Here is a 13,661-nt window from a genome sequence, read left to right as displayed (position 1 = left end):
GAGAGAAAGAACACATGATTCAGTATTACGCACAACTGAGTAGTTACCAATGTAGATTTATCATCGAAATATTGAATCAATGATGAACAAAAACCTGAACAAATACCCAACGAACAGAAACCAACTACATTCGACGCAATAATATAATGATGAAAAACGCAAACAACCATTGATGAAGGAGAAATGATGTCATGGTGAGAGAGTGGAGGTATATTGTCTCTCAAAAAATAAAATGATATTATCCCACTGAAATCTCGGACCTGCATTTAAGAAACCGATCAATTAATTTTCATGTTATCAATTTTACCTCTATAATGTAGATTAGTTGTTAAATAGTGTAGATATCACAACCACCCAATCCAAAGATCCAATAACTATAATTTGTTATGTGTTTAACACTAAGGGGGTGTAAGGACTAGATGCAAGAACAATATGTGAAAGAATTGTTCATTTTGTTATCCATCATAAGTATAAAATCTTTTTCGCTTTCTATTTAAATCCATTTTATCCCTATTACATTTCAAGTTTATATATAAAAAAAATTCTTATTTAGCATTCCCTCCGTCTTACTATAACCGACTATTATTCCTTTTTGGATGTCACACCTAAAGTGATCATTTCTTTTTGTGGCAAAATATAATATAATTACTCTTTCTTCCTTATTTTCTCTTTAGTCCTTTACTTTATTTTCTAAAAAATACTCAATTTAAATTTTCCTGGAGTCTTTTTTTCCCATCAACCTATTTGTACTATAATATTTAAAAAATATTTAATATTTTTGTACAATTTTCTTACTTTTGAATTTCTATAAATTTTCATATAGAGCCGAAATATTTCTTGCCATCAATTCACGCAAAAACACTTAATGAAAATATAATGGATAAATATGTCTGAATTTTGGATAATTAAATATTATATTTTTAAATCTTTAAATATTATTTTCTTAAATTTCATTTCCAAAAGAAACAACTCACTTTTAGCAGGACATAGAGAGTACTCCCTCCGTCCACGAAAAATAGGACACATTGTGAATGACACGAGTTTTAATATGAAATTGGTTAAGTAAGAGAGAAGTAGTGTTAGTGGAATGTGAGGTTCATATTAAATGTTGATGTGAATCCGTATATTCACAATCATAGGATGCAACGACATCGAGGGCCATGGGTTGATTGGGGTCCGAAAAGAAGGTGGAGATATGGCAAGGAGCCAAGTCGGATGCGGAGGTCTGACTCAAATCAGAATTTTCCTATTAAGATGGTGTCCAAATTCTCTTCTAAGACCACCATTGTCTTCATCGTCAAAATAGCTTCGCGTGAGTACCTTACACGCCTCAATCGGAGCCCGGACGAGGAAGTTATGGTCGTTTTACAAAAGCCGCGCAGTCCAACAAGCAAAACGCCCGACCACAGAGAATTTGCCCGGCCTGGAGAAGAAAAACGCCCGGCCCGGGCATTTTGTGCGATTTTCGAATTTTGCTCATTTTTCCTCTTTTGTTTAGCACTTTTAACCTCTAGTATAAATACCCATGTCTAGGGTTTTTGCCATTAGCTTTTGAATATTTGTAAGAGACAATTTCTCCATATTTGAGAGCTCACCTTCTTCATCTTTTGAAGACTTATCAAATTCCTTCGGGTTACATTCGATCTTTTGCCGGGCTAAGGTTGATTGTAAAGGTATGCTTGCTAGTTCTTGTGTTGCTAGTTTGTGGAGCCATTAGGTGTTTATATGTGAAAGTGCCTTTGAGATTTCTTTCTTGTTCTTCACCTAAATCATAACACTAATCCATCCTCTATCCTTTTATCCATTTTTCTTGTTCCATTTCTTGGTTTATCTAGTTTATTTGTTGGGTTTATTTACAAGAATAAGTCCGGGGCAAATTCATGAGTCTTCAATCTAGAAGATTCACATTATTTGGTATCAAGAGCCATTGGTTCTTGTTCTTGTAAGAAAAAAAAAAAAAAAAAAGAGTGAAATTGTTAGAAAATTGTCAAAAAAAAAAAAAAAGAGATATCTCCAAATCTATCCATGGGCATTAGCTATAAACTTGCATATGTATTGTTGGGTACGTTTATGTGAATGTTACAAAGTTGTAGGCCGAAATTACATCAATTGTTGGGTCTATTGTTGTTGGGTGAAATTGTGCACACAAAGTGTTTGTTAATTTGTCCCATTGGCTTAGCTCCCTACTTTCACTAATCTTGTGGCTTCTTGGACTAGTTTTCACTTGCCTAGTTGTGTATCTTGTTTGTACTATTTGTGCAACCCTTGGGATTACATCATCGAGAGCAAGTGAGGGAGAGTATCTAGCCACTAAATCTCTAAACCTTCCGAGAGACATTGGGTGTGAGTTTGGGGAATTGGGGACATACTTTGTGGGTTGGGAAGTGAGCTCCTCACTAAAGTCTCCATTCTTGGGTGTGTGCGTTGTTTGTGTTATTAACAAAAGGGATGTGTCCCTAGTCCTCTTTATCTTCTTTGTAGGTACCGAAAATGTCACCACGTACGAGGATTTCTAAGCACAATTCTCCTAGAAGGGAGGATGGGGACGATATCGCGTCCACATCCGACGACACCCTCAAAGAGATGTTTTCGTCAATCATGAAGGAGATGCGCGATGCGCGGGGAATCATGAATTCTATGCAAGAGGGATTTACGGCATACCATGAGAATATATTCCTCATAAGAGATCGAGTTAGGCATAACCATTCCATAGCACCTAGTGACCGAGAGAGACATGCTAGGAGTGACTACAAGTCAAGGTATCACGATGATGGACTTGATAGAGGGAGTAGAAGGGAGCGAGTACCAAAGTTCCATGGAGAGTCTCACTCTCGGAGGATGAGGGATCATGGTCATCATAAAGTGCATGAGTGGTTAATGGGGGATGAAGTCTCAAGTAAATCAAGGGAGAGCTCAAGCCCTCGAAATTATGGTGATGACATAAGCCGAAGAAGCATCCCACCAAAGAAGGTGGACCGATCTCATCCTAGCTATCACACGAAAGTTTCGTCGTGGTTGTCATCCAATTTCCCTCATTCAAAAAGCTTGACTCAAAGTGAGTGTGACAATGTTAACTACATTGTTAAAGAGCGTATAAAGCATATGATGGATTTTGTTGCCGATGATGATGAAGAGAAATGTGAGGATGAAAAAGAGTCCATGGCCTTACATGAGGAAGATGCACGCCCAACTTTCAATGATGGTGTGTCTAGCATGGTGGAAGCCGAGGACGAGTGTGAGCCATTAAAAGCCCTTCAAGTATTGAGCATTGAAACGAAGCCAAATGAGATTGCTAAAGTAAATGAGTACTTGAAGAATGAGCAAGAGAGAGAAGAAAATATAGAGTGTGAAAAAAGGCTAAAAAGTGAGATGCAAAAGCCAAGAGAGAGTGGTGGGGGTGAGTGTGAATCAAAGCTTTTAAGAGAGAAAAACCACAAGCATGTGAGAAAAAAAGGTTGCTTGTTAGATTCTAAGATCACCCATGGGAGGGCTCTAAATCACCCTATCCTTTTTGCCATTGGTGAGAAGAGCGACACTTATTTCACTAACTCTTTCGATTTGTCTTTCATCTTTAATGACTTTGTGATGCAGAAATTGAAAGGTTTGGAATGTGAACCCCGAGTTGAGGAGGCACCGAGTAACTTCTTACTGGTAATGAACTCATGTGAACAAGGCCAAGTTGCACCGCTCCTTATCCAAGGTGTACTTGATCGGGATTTGAGGACAAATCCTTCAAAAGAAGGAGGGGATGATGTGAATCCGGGTGTCCTAGAGAATAATCGAAGAACCGGATTTGAGGACAAATCCTTTCACAAAGAAGGAGAGGATGATGTGAATCCGTATATTCACAATCATAGGATGCAACGACATCGAGGGCCATGGGTTGATTGGGGTCCGAAAAGAAGGTGGAGATATGGCAAGGAGCCAAGTCGGATGCGGAGGTCTGACTCAAATCAGAATTTGCCTATTAAGATGGTGTCCAAATTCTCTTCTAAGACCACCATTGTCTTCATCGTCAAAATAGCTTCGCGTGAGTACCTTACACGCCTCAATCGGAGCCCGGACGAGGAAGTTATGGTCGTTTTACAAAAGCCGCGCAGTCCAACAAGCAAAACGCCCGACCACAGAGAATTTGCCCGGCCTGGAGAAGAAAAACGCCCGGCCCGGGCGTTTTGTGCAATTTTCGAATTTTGCTCATTTTTCCTCTTTTGTTTTGCACTTTTAACCTCTAGTATAAATACCCATGTCTAGGGTTTTTGCCATTAGCTTTTGAATATTTGTAAGAGACAATTTCTCCATATTTGAGAGCTCACCTTCTTCATCTTTTGAAGACTTATCAAATTCCTTCGGGTTGCATTCGATCTTTTGCCGGGTTAAGGTTGATTGTAAATGTATGCTTGCTAGTTCTTGTGTTGCTAGTTTGTGGAGCCATTAGGTGTTTGTATGTGAAAGTGCCTTTGGGATTTCTTTCTTGTTCTTCACCTAAATCATAACACTAATCCATCCTCTATCCTTTTATCCATTTTTCTTGTTCCATTTTTTGGTTTATCTAGTTTATTTGTTGGGTTTATTTACAAGAATAAGTCCGGGGCAAATTCATGAGTCTTCAATCTAGAAGATTCACATTAAATGTGCTCTATTTTTTATGGACACCAAAAATGACAAATGTGCTCTATTTTTCATGGACGGAGGGAGTATATTTTTAATAGCGTCACTCAGTCACTACGAATAGGGGCGTTGTACCGTGCGACTGATTGGGTCGTGTATATTGTTGCATGCAGCTCATGACTTTGAGGTCTTAATTTGGCAAGTTCTTCCCTAAAATTGCTTCTATTATATTATCTTGGAAGGTACCAACGTCCAATGTGGAAACTCATATACGTCTCTCATACCAAACCTCCAATGTGGAAACTCATATACCTCTCATACCAAACCTGATATTAGATATGCAGTTGGTGCAATTATTCAGGTTATGCAACAACCTCTCGTACCAAACCTGATACTCCCTTCGTCTCAAGGTATTTGAGTCGTTTCTTTTATGCACCCGTTTTGTGAAAATGATAACAAATAATTAAAATGAAGAGAGAGTAAATTAAGAGAGAATAATACAGAGAAGATTTTTCTCTACATTACTCTCTTTTCACTTTAACTACTCCCTCCGTCCCATAAAAGATGTCTCACTTTCCTTTTTAGTTTGTCCCATTAAAGATGTCACATTTCCATTTTTAGAAAAAATTCTCTTATAATAATATAAATATTATATTTTCTCTTTCCACCTAACTCACACAAAATCTCCAAAAATTCTGTGTCGTCCCAAAGAATATGTACTTTGGGTTCAACACGTGTTTTAATACACAATTGGTAAAGTAAGTGAGAGATAGAATTAGTGTAGAATGTGTCCCACCTCATAAGGAGAAAAGGAGTTTCTAAACTTAGAAATGACATATTCTTGTGTGACGGATTAAAAAGGAAAGAGTGGATATTCTTGTGGGACGGAAGGAATATCAATTTTGCAAAGGAAAAAAGAAACGATTCAACTAGCTTGATACGGGGGAATATCATTTTGGTACTTCTATTTTCGAGACAAATTTTGCAACTTGAAGAAGCAATATAGACAAAAAGGTGTTAGCTATTTCTATTATTGAAGCAAAATTTTGAGAAATTGCTAGTCGATTGATTGAAGTATTTGTGGATAAAGAAGATAATGACTGAGATAATTATTTAATAATTGGAAACATTCCAACAATTTTACGATAATAAAGTTGTTACTAGTGTATCAGAAAATCTAGTTTAACATAACCGGATGCAGAAGTAGATAGACACTTCCTAAAAGAAACGGTGAAAATGGATTCGTAGAGTATCGTTTTGCAAACTCCAAAAATCAGTTAGAGAATATCTTAAAAAAGGCTGTGAATGGAAGAAGAGTTTTGGAAAATATTCCACACGTTAAGTGTCAGGAAGTCCATTGCAATATTACTCCCTCCGTCCGTCATTAGGAGTCCCGATTACTTTTGCGCACTTATTTTAAAAAAATGATAATAAATGGATAAAGTGGAGAAATGGTTAAGCAAGAGAGAATAATGTTGACAAGAGTCTTCTTATCATGTTTCTCTCGCCTACTTTACCAACTCCATTTTAACTATTTATTATTATTTTTACAAAATGAATGCGCAAAAGTGACTGAGATTCCTAATGGCGGACGGAGAGAGAACATGACTTGAGGAGAAGTGCTGAAAGAAAATATAACCACTATCAAGGGATCGACCTCGTATAGGAGAGTTTTACTGGATTAGAATTGCCGGTTTAATTTTCTAATTGAAGCTTACTATTAATATTGCAAATCTAACCCACAAAAATAATTGATGAATCAGCGGAATATGATCAATTGATTACTAATTGTTAATGGCTAACACTTTTTAAATTGTTTCCTAATTTTTAAGGTTATTATAAACACATTTAAATTGTTTTCTTTGTTTTTGTGTCCGTTGGCATTATTATTGAAAAAGTTGACATTTATATTTAATGAAGTTGACATTGTTTTGTTAGTGCAAAGTTGATGTTTTTATGGATACAAGTTGACATTGTAGCAAGTGTATGTTAATATTATGTGTTTTGTAGTGGAAAATTTAATATTAATTCTGATTCACATATGTTTCATTTATAGATACAATTTCACATGCTAGTGTCTGGTGACATTATTAGTGAAGAAGTTGACATTTATATATAGTAGAGTTGACATTACATTTGTTAATATATAGTTGATATTTTTGTAGACACAAATTGACATTGTTGCTAGTATCGATTGACATTAATACTAAAGAAGTTGACATTGTTGCTAGTTGCTAGTTTCTGTTGACATTAATTTAATGTTGAAGAAATTGACATTTATATATAGCAGATATTGTATTTGTTAGTGCATAGTTGATATTTTTTTAAACATGAGCGTATGCTCGTCATGCTTTTGACACTAGAAAAATAGGTCACAAATCATTGACTATGATAATAGGCTTGTTGACATCATTGCTAATATCAATTGACATTAACCTGATAATCAAAATATTGAAATTCCTAATAAATGTTAGTATCAAATTTTATCATCGAAACATATGCAATTGAGATCTTGTTAGAATCCTTATAAAATTATCTTTAATTTTGATATATGTTTTGTTAAAAAAAAATTAAAGCGAAATACTTATATGAATTTTAAGTTTTAAGATATTTCTTAGAGTTAGTTATAATTTTTTTAAAGGACCATAAAACCTTTTTGTTATTTATTACTGTCCCATAAAAATATGATCATTTTCCTTTTTCATCTGTCCAATAAAAATATGAGTATTTCCATTTATGAAAAATTGTCTCCAACTTATTATCCATATACATTAATTTATTTTATATGTTGACATACCATTTCAACTTATTAAACAATTATTATAATGTGTCTCAGTCAGTGACGAAGCCAGAAATTTTACGTTGGGGGGCCAAATTTTCGATATTTTTCGATGTTAGTTTTTCCGAAAAATGCTACAGCATAGCGATATGGAGTTGCAAAAAATATAGAAAAATAAGGAGAAAGAAAGAGCAGAGGGTGTGTAATAAATGATAAATAAATTTGTCAAATAATATTTTATAAGAATAAAAAGATTAGATTTAAATAAAATATAACTATATTATACTCCTTTGATATATTTACCCATTTAATTTTATGGAAGTCCGGAATTATTTATTTGATTAATAATATAGATATTAAATATTCTAAATAATAAACATTTTTAATATATACTTAGCAATTTTATTTCGTCACATAATACAAATCTATTACATTGAATTTTGTAGCACATGATAATACTACTACTAAAAAGAAATATTTTGCAAAACATAGAAATGTAAAACTTAAAAAACAGAGACAAATTTTTGTAGATAGTAAGTAGAATATATTATTCCTCGCATAATATAAAGTTAAAAGATAGAATTTTGTACCTAATAACACTAAGAAAGAATATTTTTTAAGAAATAGAACATGTGAAGCTAAAAAAAATATGTTCTACGTAATAATGGGCATATTTTGCATTAAAATAGAATATGTAAAATGAAGAAATAGAACATACTATAAAATCGAAAAACAAAAAAGAGAAAAGCAAAAAACATTGAAATAAAAATTATAGGCTATGAGTTTCGAACTCAGGCCACGGAGCTGCCAAACCAACTCTTAAACCAAGTAAGCTAAGACTCTATCAAATATTTGATGTCTAAATAATACTACTAGTACTATAATAATACGTATTGTTGAGGGGCCCATGGGCCCCCCAGGCCCCAGTGTGCCTTCGTCCCTGGTCTCAGTGTCCACTAAAACTACTTTAACTACCCTTCTCCTACTCTCTCTTACTATTTATTTTTATGGGACGAACGAGAATAATTAATTCTGAAATTCCACATGGCACATCGTGGACCACTAGGTATAGAATCTAATAGTGTAGGATTGGTTGAAGTTAACAATTAGAGAATAGTTAGCAACCTAATAAGACTCTCGACATAATCGACCTACAATCAAGGATGAGTATTATACTGGATTATAATTGCCGATTTAATTTCGTAACCGTAGATTACTATATATTTTGTAAATATAATCTATAAATGATATGTAATCCCTATTCCATAGACCATAATAATCAGAAAATAAGAATAATAGCCGTATTCTACAAAAATAACATTACTAAAACTTATATTCTATTCGGTATTCAGTGGTTTAAACTAAATACTGAATACAACATAAGTTTTGCTCCAATGTATAAGAGTTGAGTAAATAAAAAATGTGATGCTCTTATAAATTAAAGAAACATAAGATAACTAATATAACATGGATATGATATTGTTGATAACATAAACTAACAATTAGGTTTCTTAGGGAGATCACCACAGCTACCAATTGCTCCATCCCCGCATTTTGCCTTGCAATATTCCTCGCAGCATTGGTTTCTCTTCCCAAAATCACTTACGTTGCAAGAGCACAGATACTCGTTGACGCAGAGAAGCGTGCATTCACTTATTTCATTTTTTCGGTGGTCGAAACGGCCACCGTTACGCGGAGGTGCTGCGGTGGCTGCTGCTACTAATACGAGGAAGAAGATAAATAGGGAGGAAGAAGCACTCGCACTTCTGCTTTTGTTGAAACCCATGGTTTTACTTTGCATTGCTTATTTGTTTATGTTTATATATAGTGAAATCTATGTACAAGTGTAATTAATAAATTACGGTTTTATGTGGAAAGTTTCTTTTAATGCAATTTTCCTTTAAATGATGAAGGTATTTTTGCCTTTAATGATGGACGTTACGCGTGTGTATTGATAGCACATAACATATGTTTGGTGGCTATGTTTCATTGGTGAGATAAATTAACAATATGCTCATACGAGTATTAATTTTCTAGCCCGAGTAGACATACTAGTTTCCATCAAAACTCATTTTTAATAGAAAAACATGTATAAGTATACATTAATCCCAAATTCATTTTTGAGTTTTCTACGAAATAATAATACGATGCTACTGCAAAAATTCACGATATATTGCAAATAAGCTCATTATTATTTAAGCGATGTGAATTGAAACGAACAAATAAAATAACAAAATTAAAAAAACATAATCTAATAATCCGGTAAAATATAACAAGATCTTCCAATACTATCGAAGTACGAAGAATATTTTTCTAGTTGCATCGTCATTTGGTTGTTCTTGTTGTTGAACTATTTTTTGCAAAATGTGTCTTCTTTCAACTTGAAAATAAGCACGCTTATAAGGATCATCTATGGAGCTCGATACGACGGAATAAGAAATAAAAATGTTCATCTGAAACTTCAAAATGCACTAGTTGATCATATATGAGAACAATACACAAATTTAGTCTTGAATTTTAGTTATTTTATATGAGTATTGTGAAATGTTTTTTGGTAATTATGATATTTTTAAATGTGTTTCAATTTTACTATAGTATGTTTAGTGTAATTTAATTTTTAAGGTAATGCAATTATTTTTAATTATAAAGTATATGTATTACATAAATATATTAATTTATATAAATTATTGTATAAGTGTTTGTGGTATGAATGTGTAATTTAAGGGAGTATGTAGATATAGTTGCAGTAGATAAATATGAAATATTTTTTTGAGTTTAAGTTTGATATAAATAATTAGAGTGAAACTATTTTTAAGGGGCCAATACTCCGGGCGGGACACACTAACAGAGAGGGTGGGGCTTAGGCCCTTCCCCAAATGTCTTTTTTGCAATTTTTTCTGTTCACAAAATTTTTGAAACTTTGGAAAATTAAGTTCAGCTCTTATCAAATTAGTACCATGGAAGATAAAATGGATAAAATTTGGAAGATAAGAAAGAGCTGAGTTTAAATTTCTCAAGTTGAAGAGAAAACAGCGGAGTTAGTTTCCAATGTACTATCTCCGTCCCCCAAAATTTGCTACACTTTGACCCGACACGGGTTTTAAGAAATGTAATGGAAATTGAGTTGAAAAGGTTGGTGGGATGTGGGTCCTACTTTTAAAGTATTAGTTTTATAATAAAATGTGAGTAGGAATGAGTTAGTGGAATATGAGGTCCACTACCAAAAATGGTAAAAGTGAAGTGTATCAAATTTTCAGGGACGGACCGAAATGGTAATATGTATCAAATTTTCAGGGACAGAGGTAGTAGTACTCAAAGAAGACGAAGATACTTGCCCAATCAAAATGAATTAATACTATTATTATATTATCATTATTATATTATATTATATTATTATTATTATTATTATTATTATTGTTATTAAATTTAACTTGTTTGAGTTTCAATTTCAGTAAAACTATTTTATAGGAATATTCAAGCTTACTTAATTTTATTTCAAATTATAATTCTTTATTTTCTTTTAGCATTAGAGAGAATTGATATGCTACGGACTTAGAATCTCTTTTTTAGCTGATTTTTATCGTTGATTTCAATTTTCTAAATGATTCTTTTCTTTTCAATTTTAATTCAATTATGCAAAATATTATTATATTTTCTCTAATTCTATATGAAAATTTGAGAACAAGAAATGAATGTTCTATTTCTAATGTCCTCAAGTATATGTTCTAACTCAAGTTTTAAGAAATTATTTGACACTGTAAAAAAAAATGGTAGAAAAAGTTATTAGAGCGTAAATTCTACTATTGATTTTATAATAAATTATTATTAATTAGAGGAATGTGGGGTCCATCTGCTAAAAATAGTAAAAATTAAATAAACATTTATTGATTGACGGACGAAAATAAAAATGTGACATTTAATGATAGCGGATGAAATATATAATAGATCCCCTATTTGAAAAAATTGCTGCGTCCACCCCTGCTTATATTTAAAATGAGTTTGTGATTGAAATAAATAATTAAAGATAGGCTTAGGTTTATACAACAACCAACAAATTTAATTCGTGTTCATGACCTATTAATCCTTTAGCCGAATTCATGTTGATTACTTTATTAATGTGATTTTGTTAATTTTGCATCACGTATCTAACTACTAAACAATAACATCTAAAATGCATAGTTTAATATGACTTTTAAGTTTTAACTACCCGGACAAAATAATTAAATCCTATTTTGTAGGGTTGTGTTAGTGTACTTTAACTATCTTAATGTGCACTCCAAAAATTATGTGGTCCACGAATAGGAGTTTTCCATGAATAAGAATTCAGGTTCACTTTTGTTAGAGTGCCACTTTCCACTAACTCATTTTACTAACTTATTCCACTTGTATTTCATTTAAAATTAATATATATATATATATATATATATATATATATATATATATATATATATATATATATAAAAGTGAGATTCTTGTTCTACTAATTTTTTTTCACCTATTTTTCTTAATATTTTATAAAATTTGTGCTGTCAAAAAATGAGATTCTTAATGTCGGACTGAGGTTGTACTTGCTAATTAGTTAACACATTGTATTAAAAATGTCAACAAAGTAATATGAGTATGTCAACATAGTTTATCTTGACATTTTGTTTAATATACTCCCTCCGTCCCGGCTAAGATGACACATTACTTAGCCGGCACGGGGTTTTAGGAGTTATTGGTTAAAGTGTTTAATTGGAGAGAGAGAAGGTGGGTGTAAGTATTAAAGTAGAGAGATACAGAAAGATGAATATTTTAATAGGAGTGAGAAAAAGTGGTTGAGTGTATTAATTGGAGAGAGAAAGTTACCAAAAAAGGAAATGTGTCATCTTAGTTGGAACAAACTAAAAAGGAAAACGTATCATCTTAAGCGGGACGGAGGGAGTACTACTTTGAACATTAATCAACATATTATATTAAGTATGTCAATAAAATAATATAAGTACCTCAACATAAATTTATTTTGACATTGAGATATTCACGTCACTATTGTTTGACATTTTTATTTGTATGGCTGTCAGCAGATCTTGGCGTACGAAATAATATTTTAATTTATGACGATGAGACTGCTAAGATATTAGATCCTTCTCTTGGACTCAACAATGTGATGCATTATCATCTGTTAATGAGTGTCATCCTTATCCATCGGCTAGAGGCAGGAAAAGCCATGTCACCCTTATCCATTTTATTGGAGATAGTACTCCCTCTGATAAGAGTCAAGGCTGACCTCCGAAAATATGAGGACGAGATGTGCTAAAATATGATCTTCACTGGTTAGAAATGGGTCACTCACCCCTTAAAAGGCCTCATAAAAGGAGGATTATCCATACTTATATAGAAAAGATAGGATCATCACCAAGTCGATGTGGGACAAGATATTAGAAATTTAACACGCCCCTCACGTGTGGGCCGGAATGACACATCGGACTTCCATCATGTGGATAGGCAAGCGAAGAGGATAAACCATCATCGACTTGAGCCCTACTCTGATACCATATTAGAAATGGGTCACTCACCCCTTAAAAGACCTCATAAGGGGGAGGGTTATCCATACTTATATAGAAGAGATAGGATCATCACCAAGCCGATGTGGAACAAGATATTAGAAATTTAACATCACTCACTTGAAACTTGACAGTAAATGGAAAAATTAAACTCTCGGCCAGGGGGCGAATCTCTTATTAGAATGTGGGCAAATGCCCCTCCTCAATTTTTCTTTTATCTTTATAGATTTATTATAAATTCTCAAATATATATATAAAATTGCACAAAATGTCTCTGCTCAAATATATAAAATTCCCTTTAAATCATTTTGCCCCTTTTACAATAAAATCTTGGCTACACCCCTACTCTCGGCACTTTATTAATTAACAGATAAGAACAATTGCACAAGGAAAATAAATCCTCACGCAGGAGGCCTATCTCATAAATCGTCCTACGTTGATTTCTTCCAGATAACTAATCTCACAAGGAACTTACTGGCATATCTCAATATCTCCCATATATATCATACTCTTTTTGTCCCATTCAAAATGTTCACCTTTTCTTTTAGCCCGTCCCGGTCAAAATGTTCACCTTTTAGATTAGGAAATAAGTTCCTCTCCCCATTCTCATTAAAATATTCAACTATTTTTTTCACTCTACTTATTCAATTTAGCAATTCATCCTAAAATCCCGTGCCACCCAAGAATATAAACATCTTGATTGAGACGAATGGAGTATTATATTATCATAT

Source organism: Salvia hispanica, chromosome 1, assembly GCF_029641045.1.
Source record: "Salvia hispanica isolate PSC_SH4W2 chromosome 1, Shi_PSC_v1, whole genome shotgun sequence".
Lineage (NCBI taxonomy): Eukaryota > Viridiplantae > Streptophyta > Magnoliopsida > Lamiales > Lamiaceae > Salvia > Salvia hispanica.
Note: the sequence above shows the minus strand (reverse complement) of the source record.